General features: G+C 42.6%; 1 protein-coding gene across 1 annotated transcript in view; it reads right to left on the bottom strand.

Annotated features, from left to right (window-relative positions):
* DPYSL2 (dihydropyrimidinase like 2) overlaps positions 1-12692 on the bottom strand; it is a 69190-nt gene that overhangs the window by 55575 nt on the left and 923 nt on the right. The window lies entirely within an intron of this gene.

The raw sequence follows: 12692 nt of genomic DNA, 5'->3' as shown, positions 1-12692 counted from the left end.
CTTTCCCTCTTCACACTGAGGCATCTGGCACATAGGAATAATACTAGTCACCTGCCTCTCAAGGGAGTTGCAAGCATCATCTGCCCAGGGACAGCTTTTTGCTCTGCTCCAAGGGAAAGGGTGACTTAAAATACTTTTATAATGTTTATCTTTATTGCACATTGCTTATTGCTTATTGGCCTAAACCAGAGCACCAGCTCTGAACTTTCTTGAACTTCGAGCCAGTCCCTGGATCCATGTTCCATGACTTGAATCCAATTGTGCCTAAAGAAAAGAAAGAGAGAGAACTAAAGTTCTTCAGATACCATAGCTATGCTCAGATGGCCTTTCCCATTATCATATTAAAAGAACCTAAACAGTACAGAACGGAAAGAATTAAAGAGATTAGATATCCAGGCATCAGGCTGATCCACAACATAGCATCTATGTGGCACCAAAGTTTAGACACCAGATTGCCATTACCTCCAGAACCAAATTTCACAAGCCCATTTGTGATCCTCATGTGTAAGCATAAAGGCCCAGACACTTGACCGTGTGAATCTATTACACCAGCTGAGAATCTGGCCTAATTTTTTTCCTTCAGACAAGTTCAAAGTCTTCAGAACGGAAATGATTTTTTAATTCTTAAACATAATAGTAATTTGTCTTATTTATGGCAAGACAAAGACTGAGGAGGGACAGGATTGCTCTGTGTAAACACAGTGAAGGAACAGGGGGTGAGCACTAGGAAGGGAGACGCGCTGTTGGAATTCAAGGACAAAAGAAGAAATGGGTATAAACTGGTCATAAATAAATTTAGGCTGGAAACAGAAGGAGGTTTCTAACAACCAGAGGAGCAAGGTCCTGGAACAGCCTGCCAGGGACAAACAGCAAAGTGATTTTAAGATGGAGCATAATTGTTTTGCCATGACTGCCTATGATAACAGGGAGCTGGACTGTGTTTCTATGCAAAATAAACCCAATTTACAGCATGATCATGCATTTGTGGTACTCCAAGCCTTTCTTCACAGTAAGTATCTTAAAACTTACTCCTGATGGATCACATTACCTGTCAAGGTACTAGAAGAGGACCTATATTTCCTGAAAGCTTTTTATAGTTTTTTTGTTTGTTTGTTTGCTAGACCTTAGTTTTGCCTAAATCCACAAGAATTAGATTAAGATAATTAAATCCCAATGCAGCAGTGAGTCACTGGGTTAGAACGAATGCATTTCAGACATTTGTTAAATTCTGGTGACTTGTGACACAGCCCAGATGTGATATAGTGAAAAACTCTCCATGCCAGTGTACTGTGGGATGAAAGGAACACATCCAGTGTTGGGGAACAGAGGTGCATGCTATATTGATTGCTTTTGTGTTCTACAGGTGAAATCCTGTATGCAGCAAGCTGAGGTTAAAATTAGAAGGTACTGTATTGAACCAACACATTACCAGAGGTCTCTTGCCAAGTGTTCAGCAAGACAAAAAATGGGTAGTCAGCCCAGGTCCTCAGTAACACTCCTGCCTGCAAAAGAGAAGGACAATCAAGGTCACTGATGTCTCTCCCCTCATGGAACCTGCTTAGTGAAGAATGAAGGGAAGCTAAGATTCCCGCCCTGTTCCTGCCAGCATGTCCCTCCACTCCTCTGGTTGCAGTGACTCAGCAGAGGGTGCAGTGACTCCTTAGGGTACAGTGGCACCAATGCAGAGACCCTGGACACTGAGGAAACCCCACATCAAGAAGAAAATCCTTGGCTTGTGCACCCAGGTTGAAAACAAGGCACTTCTCCCTGTGATGTTGGACAACTGCCCCTGCTGAAGCTCTTTCCACAGATTGACTTACTGGCTTCTGAGGACTGAGAAGGACCAGTGTGAGACCTCAACAGGTAAGAACAACTGCAACAGTTGCAGTGGAGAGGTGAAGTGGGGTGTCTCCTACCTTGCAGCAACCCCTTAGACTGCGCATTGGGAAGGAAGGTCCCCACCCCTTACAACTGAGAAGGCACAGTCCAAGCAGTACATCCTCCCCACACATACCTACGTGGCCTTGGAGAGGAAGGATTCTTCCTCAAGACCAGAGAGTGGCTGTACACTCACATGAAGGCTCCTCCAGGCCAATGCCTGAAAGTCTCCTGGGGGCTCTTCTGAGAGTTGTGCCCTACGTAAGGCATACAGGCCTGTGCAGTTTCTCTGCATTGGCATGCATTTCATGCTAAAGGAACAGTATCCAGCAGACAGGCCCAGCATTTTAAGGAAATGCCCTGTGTAGAATAGAGTAAAAACTCTGCCTGGCCAGGTGCTTTGCTGATGTAAATCAGTAGGCTACCATTGTCCCCAGTGAAGGCCCATCAGTTGAGGATCTGGCTCACTAGGTTTTTGGACCATCCTCTTCAACTTAGCAGAGAATTACATCCCCACTGTAGCTTCATATGAAGGAGGGTTACAAAAAAGTAGAAAGAATCTCTTTCCATTGAAGTCTACAGAGTAATTGCCATAGAATCCGACTGAATTTGTATGCTACCCAGTACATTTCACCAGTTAAATTTTTTCACAAGGGCATTTTGTTATGGCATCCTAAAGCCTGATGTGAAATGAAATGGCTATTTTAAAATGCAGTGAAAAGAAGGGGTGGCTTTAAACAATGCCTGGTAGTACTGGAAATTCTAGCATAATGTCATCTGCATTAGTATGCTAGAAACAGAATGGTTTCACTCAACAAGCTTTACATTTTTCTCCAGAGATGTTAGGTGAAAAATGAGTACCAAGAATCCTCCCTTCCCATTGGCGGGCCCTATGCTCACTGAAGATCATGAAAATCTTGCCACTGCCTTCAGTGGAAGCAGGATTGGGCCAATAGACTTTTAATTTATCTACAGATAGAGCCTAGACCCAATAACATAATCTAGACATGTAGATTACTGCACAGAGCCTTGATGATGTGACTGGAGTTCCATATAGGTACAGCACTCTTATCTGAATGCTTTTAACTGCTAGCAGAGTTAGATGCAAGTCAGTAAATGTCCCTTTCACAAGATGATGACAGCAATGTCTGTCTTTAATGACTCATTTAACTTGAGAGAGACACTTTTGTTGCTGGTGGGGTTTTTTGATTTTCTCAAGACAGCTACAAAGTATCACCACATAATGGGCATAAATGGAGGTCAAAGATGCTATGATGAAGGCAGTCTTGCATTTGAAAGCTTGTCTAACTCTGTCCCAACCATACAGTTGATCCAATAAATGATATCACCCTAAGAAATCCTTGCCTCTCGTATGATGCTTACATGCAGTCTTGGGTAGGGCTGTGAGAGGCTTCAGACCGTGCTTCAGATCTAGAGAAGATTTGGATGCTTTGGATGCCGAAGAGGCATGTCCAGATCGAAGCACTGGCTTCTTTAGGCTTTCTGAAGTGGTTCAGAGCTTCTGAACCACTTCAGAAAAGCTTCAGAGCCACTTTGGAGATCTGGCCACAGGGTATAATGGGGAATCAATTAAATATCTATACATTTCTTGGGGGGGTTTTTCTGATTTGGATGAAACTTGCAGGGGTGATAGCCTCTGCTGAGTGCATGAAGGTTGCCAAGTTTCAAGAAGACAGGTGCAGGGGTTTGGGGGGCACTGCACCTCAAATTCTTGAAAGCAAAACTCATGTCACATGTCTGTGTTAAGCCACAGTGGGGTCAAAACTGCAGGGGTGGCAGCCCCTGCTGAGGCCACAAAGCCTGTCAAGTTTCAGGGTGATAGGTGCAGGGGTTTGGCGGGAACTGCACCTCAGACTGCTGACATGCAAAACTCATGACATAGATGACCGTGTGTGTGTTAAGGCGCACTGGGCTGAAAACTGCAGGGGTGTTGGCCCCTGCTGAGGCCACAAAGCCTGTCAAGTTTCAGGGTGATAGGTGCAGGGGTTTGGCGGGAACTGCACCTCAGACTGCTGACATGCAAAACTCATGACATAGATGACCGTGTGTGTGTTAAGGCGCACTGGGCTGAAAACTGCAGGGGTGTTGGCCCCTGCTGAGGCCACAAAGCCTGCCAGCTGTCAAGGTTAAATAAAGGTGCAGGGCTTCTGGGTTCTGGGGCCCTGCACCTCTAGCTGCTGACAGGCAAAACTCGTGACATGGCTGCTTGTGCAACTGACTGTCTTTGTCTTGGGAGAGTTGATTGTTTGTGTTGATTCTTTCCTCTCCTTAGTCTGTGGTTTTGTAGGTGTTAATCGTTGCTAATTAAATCGTTAAACTAGTAGCTACTAGTAGCTAGGTACTGTGTATTGAGCTGGTCCCTGAGTGAATCATGATTGATTGGTAACTGGTAACACAGTAGCTTAGCAGCCAGGCCTGCAGTAGTACCTGTGCCCCCCCATGCCCCAAGACAGACACAGTTGCACAAGCACCCATGACACAAATTTTGCCTGTCAGCAGCTAGAGGTGCAGGGCCCCAGACCCCAGAAGCCCTGCACCTATCTCCTTGATAGCTGGCAGGCTTTGTGGCCTCAGCAGGGGTCACCACCCCTGCAGTTTTCAGCCCGCTGCGCCTTAACACACACGGGGTCATCTGTGTCACAAGTTCTGCCTGTCAGCAGCTTGAGGTGCAGGTCCCCCCAAACCCCTGCACCTATCACCCTGAAACTTGGCAGGCTTTGTGGCCTCACTGGGGGCCACCACCCCTGCAGTTTTCACCCCCCCTGTGGTGTAACACATACACATGACATGAGTTTTGCTCTCAAGAATTTGGGGTGCGGTTCCCCCCAAACCCCTGCACCTATCTTCTTGAATCTTGGCAGGCTTCATGCTCTCAGCAGAGGCTACCACCCCTGCAAGTGTCATTGAAATCAGACAAAACAAAACAAAGTTATAGATATCTCATTGATTCCCCATTATACCCTACAGCCAGATCAAAGCGGGAAACTGATCTGGAGCTCTGGGTCGGATCCCTGGCATCTGAAGCAGCTGGATCCAAAACCGGATCGAATAGCTGCCTATTTGCACAGGCCTAGTCTTAGGACCTTTTAGACAGACAGTATCTGTGGTCAAATATTTTAGGATAAACAGGATCTGAGACTTGGAGGGGGAGAATTTATTTTCCATTTGAACAAAACAAGGCAACGAAAGCATATATTTGACCTGCAAATCAGAGCTTCCATCTCAATCAATTTTCGGGGGGTATTTTCCCTCAATATCCTGAGAAATCTCTGAGAAAACCAGAGATCAATTAAATGACCTCAGGTGAGGGCTGCTGTCAACCAGGTTTAAACCCATGACCTCCTGAGAGGTAAAGTCTGAATCTATGGAGCAAGAGCTACAGGACCAGAGTCAGGAAGCACATGTCCTAAGGGCTCCAAGTAGGAGCTGGGAGCCTGACTACCTTCCACCCCTCTAAAAATCTTGGCCTAAGCTTTGTTCCCATTTGAAAGGTTTCACAAACATGTTTTTTGAGCAGGCACAGAGTGCAATGCATAATGCGCACAGGGAATGGTTTCTGTACTCAGAATTTTTGGACAAAGGAACCTGGCCTGAGCATTTCAGACACCCCACTGCTCCTGGCAGGTCTCATCACACATAACAAACCCTACTTGTTATAACAGGTATGATTAGTAGCACTACCTCTTATAGCTTGTACTCAGGTAGTAGCCCCAACTGAGGATCAGATCTCTGTAAACAGCTCACAGTCTAGCATTATTAAGTTGTTATCCTGGGCATCATGTGGCAGCTCTTGAAGAACTAAAGCATGAGCTAATATAGTTTGAGTGAAAAGACTAAATACCATTCCCATAAAGGTTTTCAGTTGTCTTATTCTTATTGAAATAAATGGGGTTTGAGGCACATAAACAAGAGTTGGGGACCTAAATCTTTTGAAGATCCGGCTCTAAATCCCCTATGTGCAAGCTCTGTCTAGTTCATATCTCCCTGTAGAGCAAGAAGTCATTATACCAACACTCCTATATTTGAGAAAAATCAGACTCCATAGAATCACAGAAAACTAAGGCTGGAAGGTACCTGAGGAAGTCACATTTGGTCCAACACTTTGCACAAGCCAAGATCATCCATGTCCAAACCATCCCAGACAAATGTGCAACTAACCCGCACTTAGAAACTTCCAAGGATGAAGATTCCTGACGCTCTCATTTCCATAACTGGGGGGAAAAAACCAATGCACAACAAGGAGCTGAAGAATCATGCACTATTTTTGCCATGAAATCTATCTTGTCTCTAAAGAATAGGAATCTCTTTTGTATTTGAATTTTAAAACAAAGGAGTTTGAGCTTAGATACACAAGTTCCTTGTACAACTTTCCTCCCAAATGGAGCTGCCTTTTAGGGATTCAAATGGGAAAAGAGTTTATACAAAACAGAAATAGTACATTATTTTAACAGAATGTAGAGCTTCCTACCAAAATCATTCCTTAATTTTCTAAAAACCCTGCAGGAGATGCTATCACATTTAATATACAGCACAGATGACAGATGATATAAGGAGTCAGATGCAGCCCTGTCTGTAAGAGACTCAGGGCAGACTTGGAGGACTGCTTTGTGACTGATAAGTTAAATGTATGACCATATTATTTGTACAATGATGGCACCCAGTTGAGGCTGATTCCCCATTTTGCAAGGTTTCATAATGACACAGGAAACAAAGTCTCTGTCCCATATGCTGACAAGTAGATCATAGTCCAGATCTTCAGCTGGTGTTGTCTGTTACTGTTCCACAATGAAGCAGCTGAGGATGTGATGCAGGGTATAAGTTACCCCTTTGAGCCCAATCTCCTCAACCCAAATAGGATTTGTTAGCACCATACCAAAGACCTTGGCTCAGCCCTGTGTCAGAAGAAATGATGATTGAATGGTCCATTCCTGACAAGCAGTTAATAGAAAACTATTTGATAGTCTCTTGGAATGCATGGCCACCTCTGGGTATCTGGATTGATAGCTTTGAGAGGGATCTAGGAAGCTAAAACAATGTCACGTTCAGTTTCTCAGTAGTCAGACAAATGATTATGACCTATTGAGAGAATATGCAAGTCATTTCTCTGGGTAATTATGTTGCAAGCAGTGATTATTGAAATGAGACTAGAGAAAATTAGTGGCATTACAATTAATTAAGCTTAGAACAGCATTTCCAGCTGTTTGGAACAGTCTCTTTGCTTTACACAACAACTTTTCCTAGTATCCCAAATTCTATTATTGATTTTTGCTCTGAACTATATCCCATGAGTCATTATTATTAGCAGTATTTCTTTTGACAGGAACAAGTAGCGTGATCATGGGAGCTTTGAAGATTTTGCATTTGGAAGGCTTCTAAAACTCTTTTTGGAACCTCTTTCCTGCAAACATGGATTCCATTTTAAAACAAAAATGTTTTTCTTGTTTGGGTTCACTTTCGATTTTTGTTTGGTTTTGCTTAGAGCAGTGCAAAGGAGCCCCACAAAGGAGACACCAGGAGAAGGGAGTTCTACACAGCAAAATGAAAGTGTGACTGTCAGTTGGTGGGCACCCTCAAGCTGACTTTAATCTAGGAAAAAACACCTGAGTCCATGCCCTGCATGCTCCAAGGGTGTATACTTGGGTTCCTAGTCAGGTTTTCACTGCTTCACTATTACCTATGCTAGGTAGATGAAGGGTCATGTACATATGCCTACCTCTGCTACAAGCAAACCAGCATCTTACTGTGTGGATGCACCTAAAGACAAAATTGTGTGCCCTAAAGGGCTTAAAATCTAACTATGCAGGAGAGACAAACGGAGTATTGTTCCCCGTTATACACATGGGAACCTGAGCCACGTAAGTCAACTGTTTTCAGTCACCCAGAAAGCCTGTATCAAAGCCAGGAAATGAAGAGATCTTTCATGTCCTGATCTAGTGCATGTGGCACAAAAGACCTTCTCCCCCAGCTACAGAATCGTAACAGCCCTAGAAATGTAGGGCTGAAAGGCCCTCAGGAAGCCATCCAGTCAGAAAGGATAACCAGGAGCCAGCGGGCTCTGTGATTAAGTCACATACCATGTCCTCACTTGCAGTAGCATCTGCAAATCCCCATTCAGTCAATGAGACCTGCAGATGCAAAGCAGCAAAGGTGTATATTTTTTCCCCATTTTGTTTGTGCAAGTTTTCCCTCCTCCTCAGTCCTGGATTTCTTTCTCCCTTGTTTTCTCTCATCAACATGCCAGCCCAAGAATTTTCACGAGACAGACCATCTGTGTCATATGGAGTAAATCACTACCACTCCCTGTGGCCCAGTTTCCCCACCTGAATGATAGGGGTAAAAATACTGACCCTCCTTTGTAAAGTGCTTTGAGATCAAGTGATCAAAAGCTCTATGGAAGAACTACAGATCATTCTTATTCTGGAATATTGACAGTTACCCAAATTATTCTAAAAGGGGGCTCAATGAGACCACTGAATGTACATTCTGAAGCAGGCTCTGCCAACAGGCTTTTCTGTTAATAGTCAGTGCATCTAGAACAGCATTTGTAGATAATTAATTATCTGAAGCCTCAATCTGCCTGATATGCACTCAGAATACCTTCAGGCGATTAAAGATGGAAAGAGTATCCTGCGTTAATATGCAGTGAACTAGAGGTGAATTTACAGTGCACTAACTCCCTGCATCAGTCTTAATGTGCACTAGATCCAAAGTACTCAAGTGAAGCAAAGAGAAGTGAGCAAGTTTGCCCAAAGAGTGCAATTATAAGAGTGCATTTAGTGCAAAGTAACTAATGTGCAGTGACTTCACTTTTCTATGGAGACAAGCCCTGGGTCTTTGCCCAATTGTAGCTTCTTCTGGCAGCCACAAAAGCAAAGAAGAAACACCATTCATCTTCATTTGAATTAGAAACTTAATTAGCAGCAGCACTCTCTTTTTAATAGTGCCCCAGTTCATAAAGTGCTTTGGTACCCTTGGATGAAGTGCAAATGTTGATCCGTATCCCTTATAATGCTTTCCAGTCCTTTTGAAATAGGGAGAAGTATTATCATTGCCTTCAGAAATGCAGAAACTGAAGCACAGAAAATTCAAGTGATCTAGCCCAAAAGAATCGGCATAGTCCAATGAGCAAGGCTCTTAAGTGAGAATCACAAGATCTAGCTCTACTCCTGACACTGACCTGTTTTATGACCTTGGCCAAGTCACCTCACCTTTCTGTTTTCCCTCCCACCCTTTGCATGCAGGTTCTTCCAGGCAGGGACTATTTGTTACTATTTGTAAAGCACCCAGTAGGAGAGAGTCCCTGATGGGCCCATTACCTTTATTAGAATCGCTACAAGTTATTGCAATGCAAATAATAAACATACAGGCAGTTTTTCTGCAAAATACAACCACATACATTTTTCTCATACTAGTAGCCTTCATTCCCAAAACAACTTCAAAATTGCTCTAATTTGGTTAGAGGAGTTTTACATAAGTGGTTGCTTTTCAAAACACTTGCTGGATAAATGTAAGCTTCACTCCTGAAGGTAAATCATGAGCCCTGGTGTGATTAAAATGGTTAACAACAACAACGCCTTGCATTTTATCAAGCATCTTACTTCTGAGGCTCTCCCCATGCTCTGTGGAGACTGTAAAATCTCAACTATTTAATAATTAAACTTTCTCACTTCAAGAAGATCTCACTTACTTTTCCTCATTGTTGCTTGTTTCTATCCTCTGCACAATACTCAGGGCATAAAACTACAGTGATTCTTTTCACTCGTTCAGCTTCATCCTGCAGTCTTTATTCCAGCAGATCATCAGGACTCTTTGTGTTGGGATGGCTTTAATAATTTTAATGAATCAATTCTAGAGGCCCCAAGAGAGATTGGATCTTTATCATGCTAGGTGATACTCTTACATGTAGCACAAGTCCTTCCTTGCCCAAAAGGTAATAATTTAGGCAGACAAATAGACACACAAAGATATGGGGTAACTTCCCGAAGGCCCTGGAGCAGGTAAGTAGCCAAACCTGGCATAGAAGATCTCCTGAGACCTAGACTTGTTGATTGGTGCATGCTGCCTTTACAGGCTTGTATTTGAGATGCTGTATAAAGCAAATTGGAAAGTCTTCCTAGTGTCTCCAGGAAATCATCTTAAATCTTGAACCATGAGGCAGCATGGCCCATAGACAATAAGATACAGCAGTGAAAGATGCCTATGGAATATTCTATAGACAGAGAGATGCAGAGAGATTTGATTACCCTTATCTTTGCCTGCAGAACTACTCTTGCCATTTAATGCAAGATAACTGAATTCCTTTTTTATCCCCTTGATAATTAAGACTTCAGGAAAATACAAGGTGAACTTGTCCATGTTGCCTTTCTAATGATGTCAGCTGAGAATAAGATAGGATCTGTTAACATATTGGAAGGAAAGACAACTGTCTTTTAACCTGTTTTGGTCAGATTTTTGGCTACTGGGACTTAGCAAAGCACCGCCAGCCCCAAAAAAGACAATTTTGGAACCACGGTGGAAATTGTCTGCCCATAACAACTCTTAGCCCCCAAGCTGAAGACAGAAAAATGTTAAAGATATCTTCACTATTATAAAGATAATATACATGTTTTCATAATTTCAGTACCCAATAAATTACTTCAGTGTTGTTTTATATTATAAGTTTCACAAAAGTGTCATGTGAAAATTATTCTTAGTTAAGTTGTGGGTTATTAAAACCTTGGTGTACAATTGATGTATAAAAGTAACAGACCAGATTCAGCACATAGGTAAATGGATGCAAATCTGTGGAAGCCAGTGGACTTCTACCCTTTTAATTCATATCTGCTATTATTCTAATAGCATAATGAGAATTTTTTTCTTCCTTACCTTCATACATTGAACCACAGCTGGTATAGATGAAGGCCTATCCATTGCCTTCAGTGGAGTTATGCAAGTTTACACCATTTAAGAATTCATCCCATTGATTCCAAAGACAAATACAGTCACCTGGGAAACCATAAAGTCCATCTTTTATCACAGAAGACTTCATAACACAGAGGAAAAATGTGGTGCCAATGTTATTCAAAGCCGATGGGACACAATTCAAAAATTCTAGTGGACTATGCCATTATTTTGTAAACTCCTAATTAATCTTCTCATGAAAATGTTTATAAATGCTGATTTCTAAACTGTTTATCAAACTGATAAAACATGTGACAATGTTTTTTAAATTCCATTAACAGTCTGTAAGATGTCTTATTGTTTCCTTCCAAATTAGTCGATTTTTATTATTTCCAATTAATACTCTCAATACTGCCCTTCTCACCAATCAATATTTTCACCTTTCAATTGTTATTATTTATATCACACATTTACTATGATCTTCTAGTGAAAAGCATCATGCAGTATAATTTATACAAAAAATAACCACCTAAAATGAAGTTGTGTATTGGAAAACCTTTCTGTTGCCCCAAATCTCCAAATATTTATGCATATGTGTAATTTTACTCCTGAGTTAAATCTGAGTTCAATAAGACTAATGAATTGGGTAAAGTTACTTACACGTACAAGTGCTGGCAGGATCAAGTCTTAGGTTTCTGCAGGAGTAAATGGATGTAGAGTCTGATTTGCAGAGATATGGAACCTCCATATCTCCTATTACATTTATGTTTTTTTCTGAAAATCAGGACCATACTGATAATCTCATGATAAACTCAGTAAAGTTTCTCACAAGTATAACTGCAGCAGGATCAAACCTTCAGTTTCTGCAACTGGAGATTCAGAGGTGCTGAGCACCCAGCGGCCCTAGCAGATGCATAGTGCTAAGCATTTCTGAAAAATCAGGGAAGCAGATATTATCAAACTCATTCAGATGCTTTGCCTTGAATAAACCCTCCATGGCACTGGTGAACCAGCCTGGTTGCAGTCATTCACATGAATTTCTAGGGATGGGATGGTTCGATAAACACATTTGAGGTATACATGCTTGGCAGAACTCTGCTACTAGAAGTCTGTAAAATTCTTAGTTGATTGTGTCCTGTTTTGGGCCCCCTCTACAGAAAGGATGTGGACAAAGTCCAATGGAGGGCAACAAAAATGGTTAGGGGGCTGGGGAACATGACTTCTGAGGGAACTGGTCTTAGTCTGCAAGAGAGAAGACTGAGAGGGGATTTGATAGCAACCTTTAACTACAAAGAGGATGGAGCTAGTGGTAGCAGATGACAGAGCAAGGAGCACTGGTCTCAAGTTGCAGCAAGGGAGGTTTAGGTTGGATATTAGGAAAAACTCTCACTAGGAGGGTGGTGAAGCACTGGAATGGGTTACCTAGAGAGGTGGTGGAATCTCCATTGGGGGGAGGGGGCGGGTTTAAGGCCTGGCTAGACAAAGCCTTGGCTGAGATGATCTAGTTGGGGATGGTCCTGCTTGGAGCAGGGGGTTGGACTAGATGTGACTTCCTGAGATCCCTTCCAAGCCTCATTTTCTATGATGCCTCAACCCTTCAAAGCTATACAGAGGAGCTAGCATTTGTCAGAGGAAAGCACAAGGAAGGACACTATTTTGGGGGTTCAAACTGCATAAAGCATGTTGTAGTTAATTTTATTGTACCCAAGAAAGAAATAGTCAAGCCAGAGCTCTGGCCAGAATCATTTGCTGTTGAGGAACAGGGGGTGTTTTATTATGGGCAGTTTTGCACAGCAATAGGTAAAAGAAGTCATGGGTCAGGATGCAGGGGGGCTATAGGGGCACAAGGGAGGCAAGTGGGTTTAAATGGGAGACAAGTCTCTCATTTCTCTCAAAAGCCCAGCGCTAAATTC

The sequence above is a fragment of the Alligator sinensis genome, unplaced genomic scaffold (assembly GCF_000455745.1).
Source record: "Alligator sinensis unplaced genomic scaffold, ASM45574v1 scaffold685_1, whole genome shotgun sequence".
NCBI classification, from domain to species: domain Eukaryota; kingdom Metazoa; phylum Chordata; order Crocodylia; family Alligatoridae; genus Alligator; species Alligator sinensis.
Note: the sequence above shows the minus strand (reverse complement) of the source record. Positions and strands in the feature narration are given on the sequence as shown.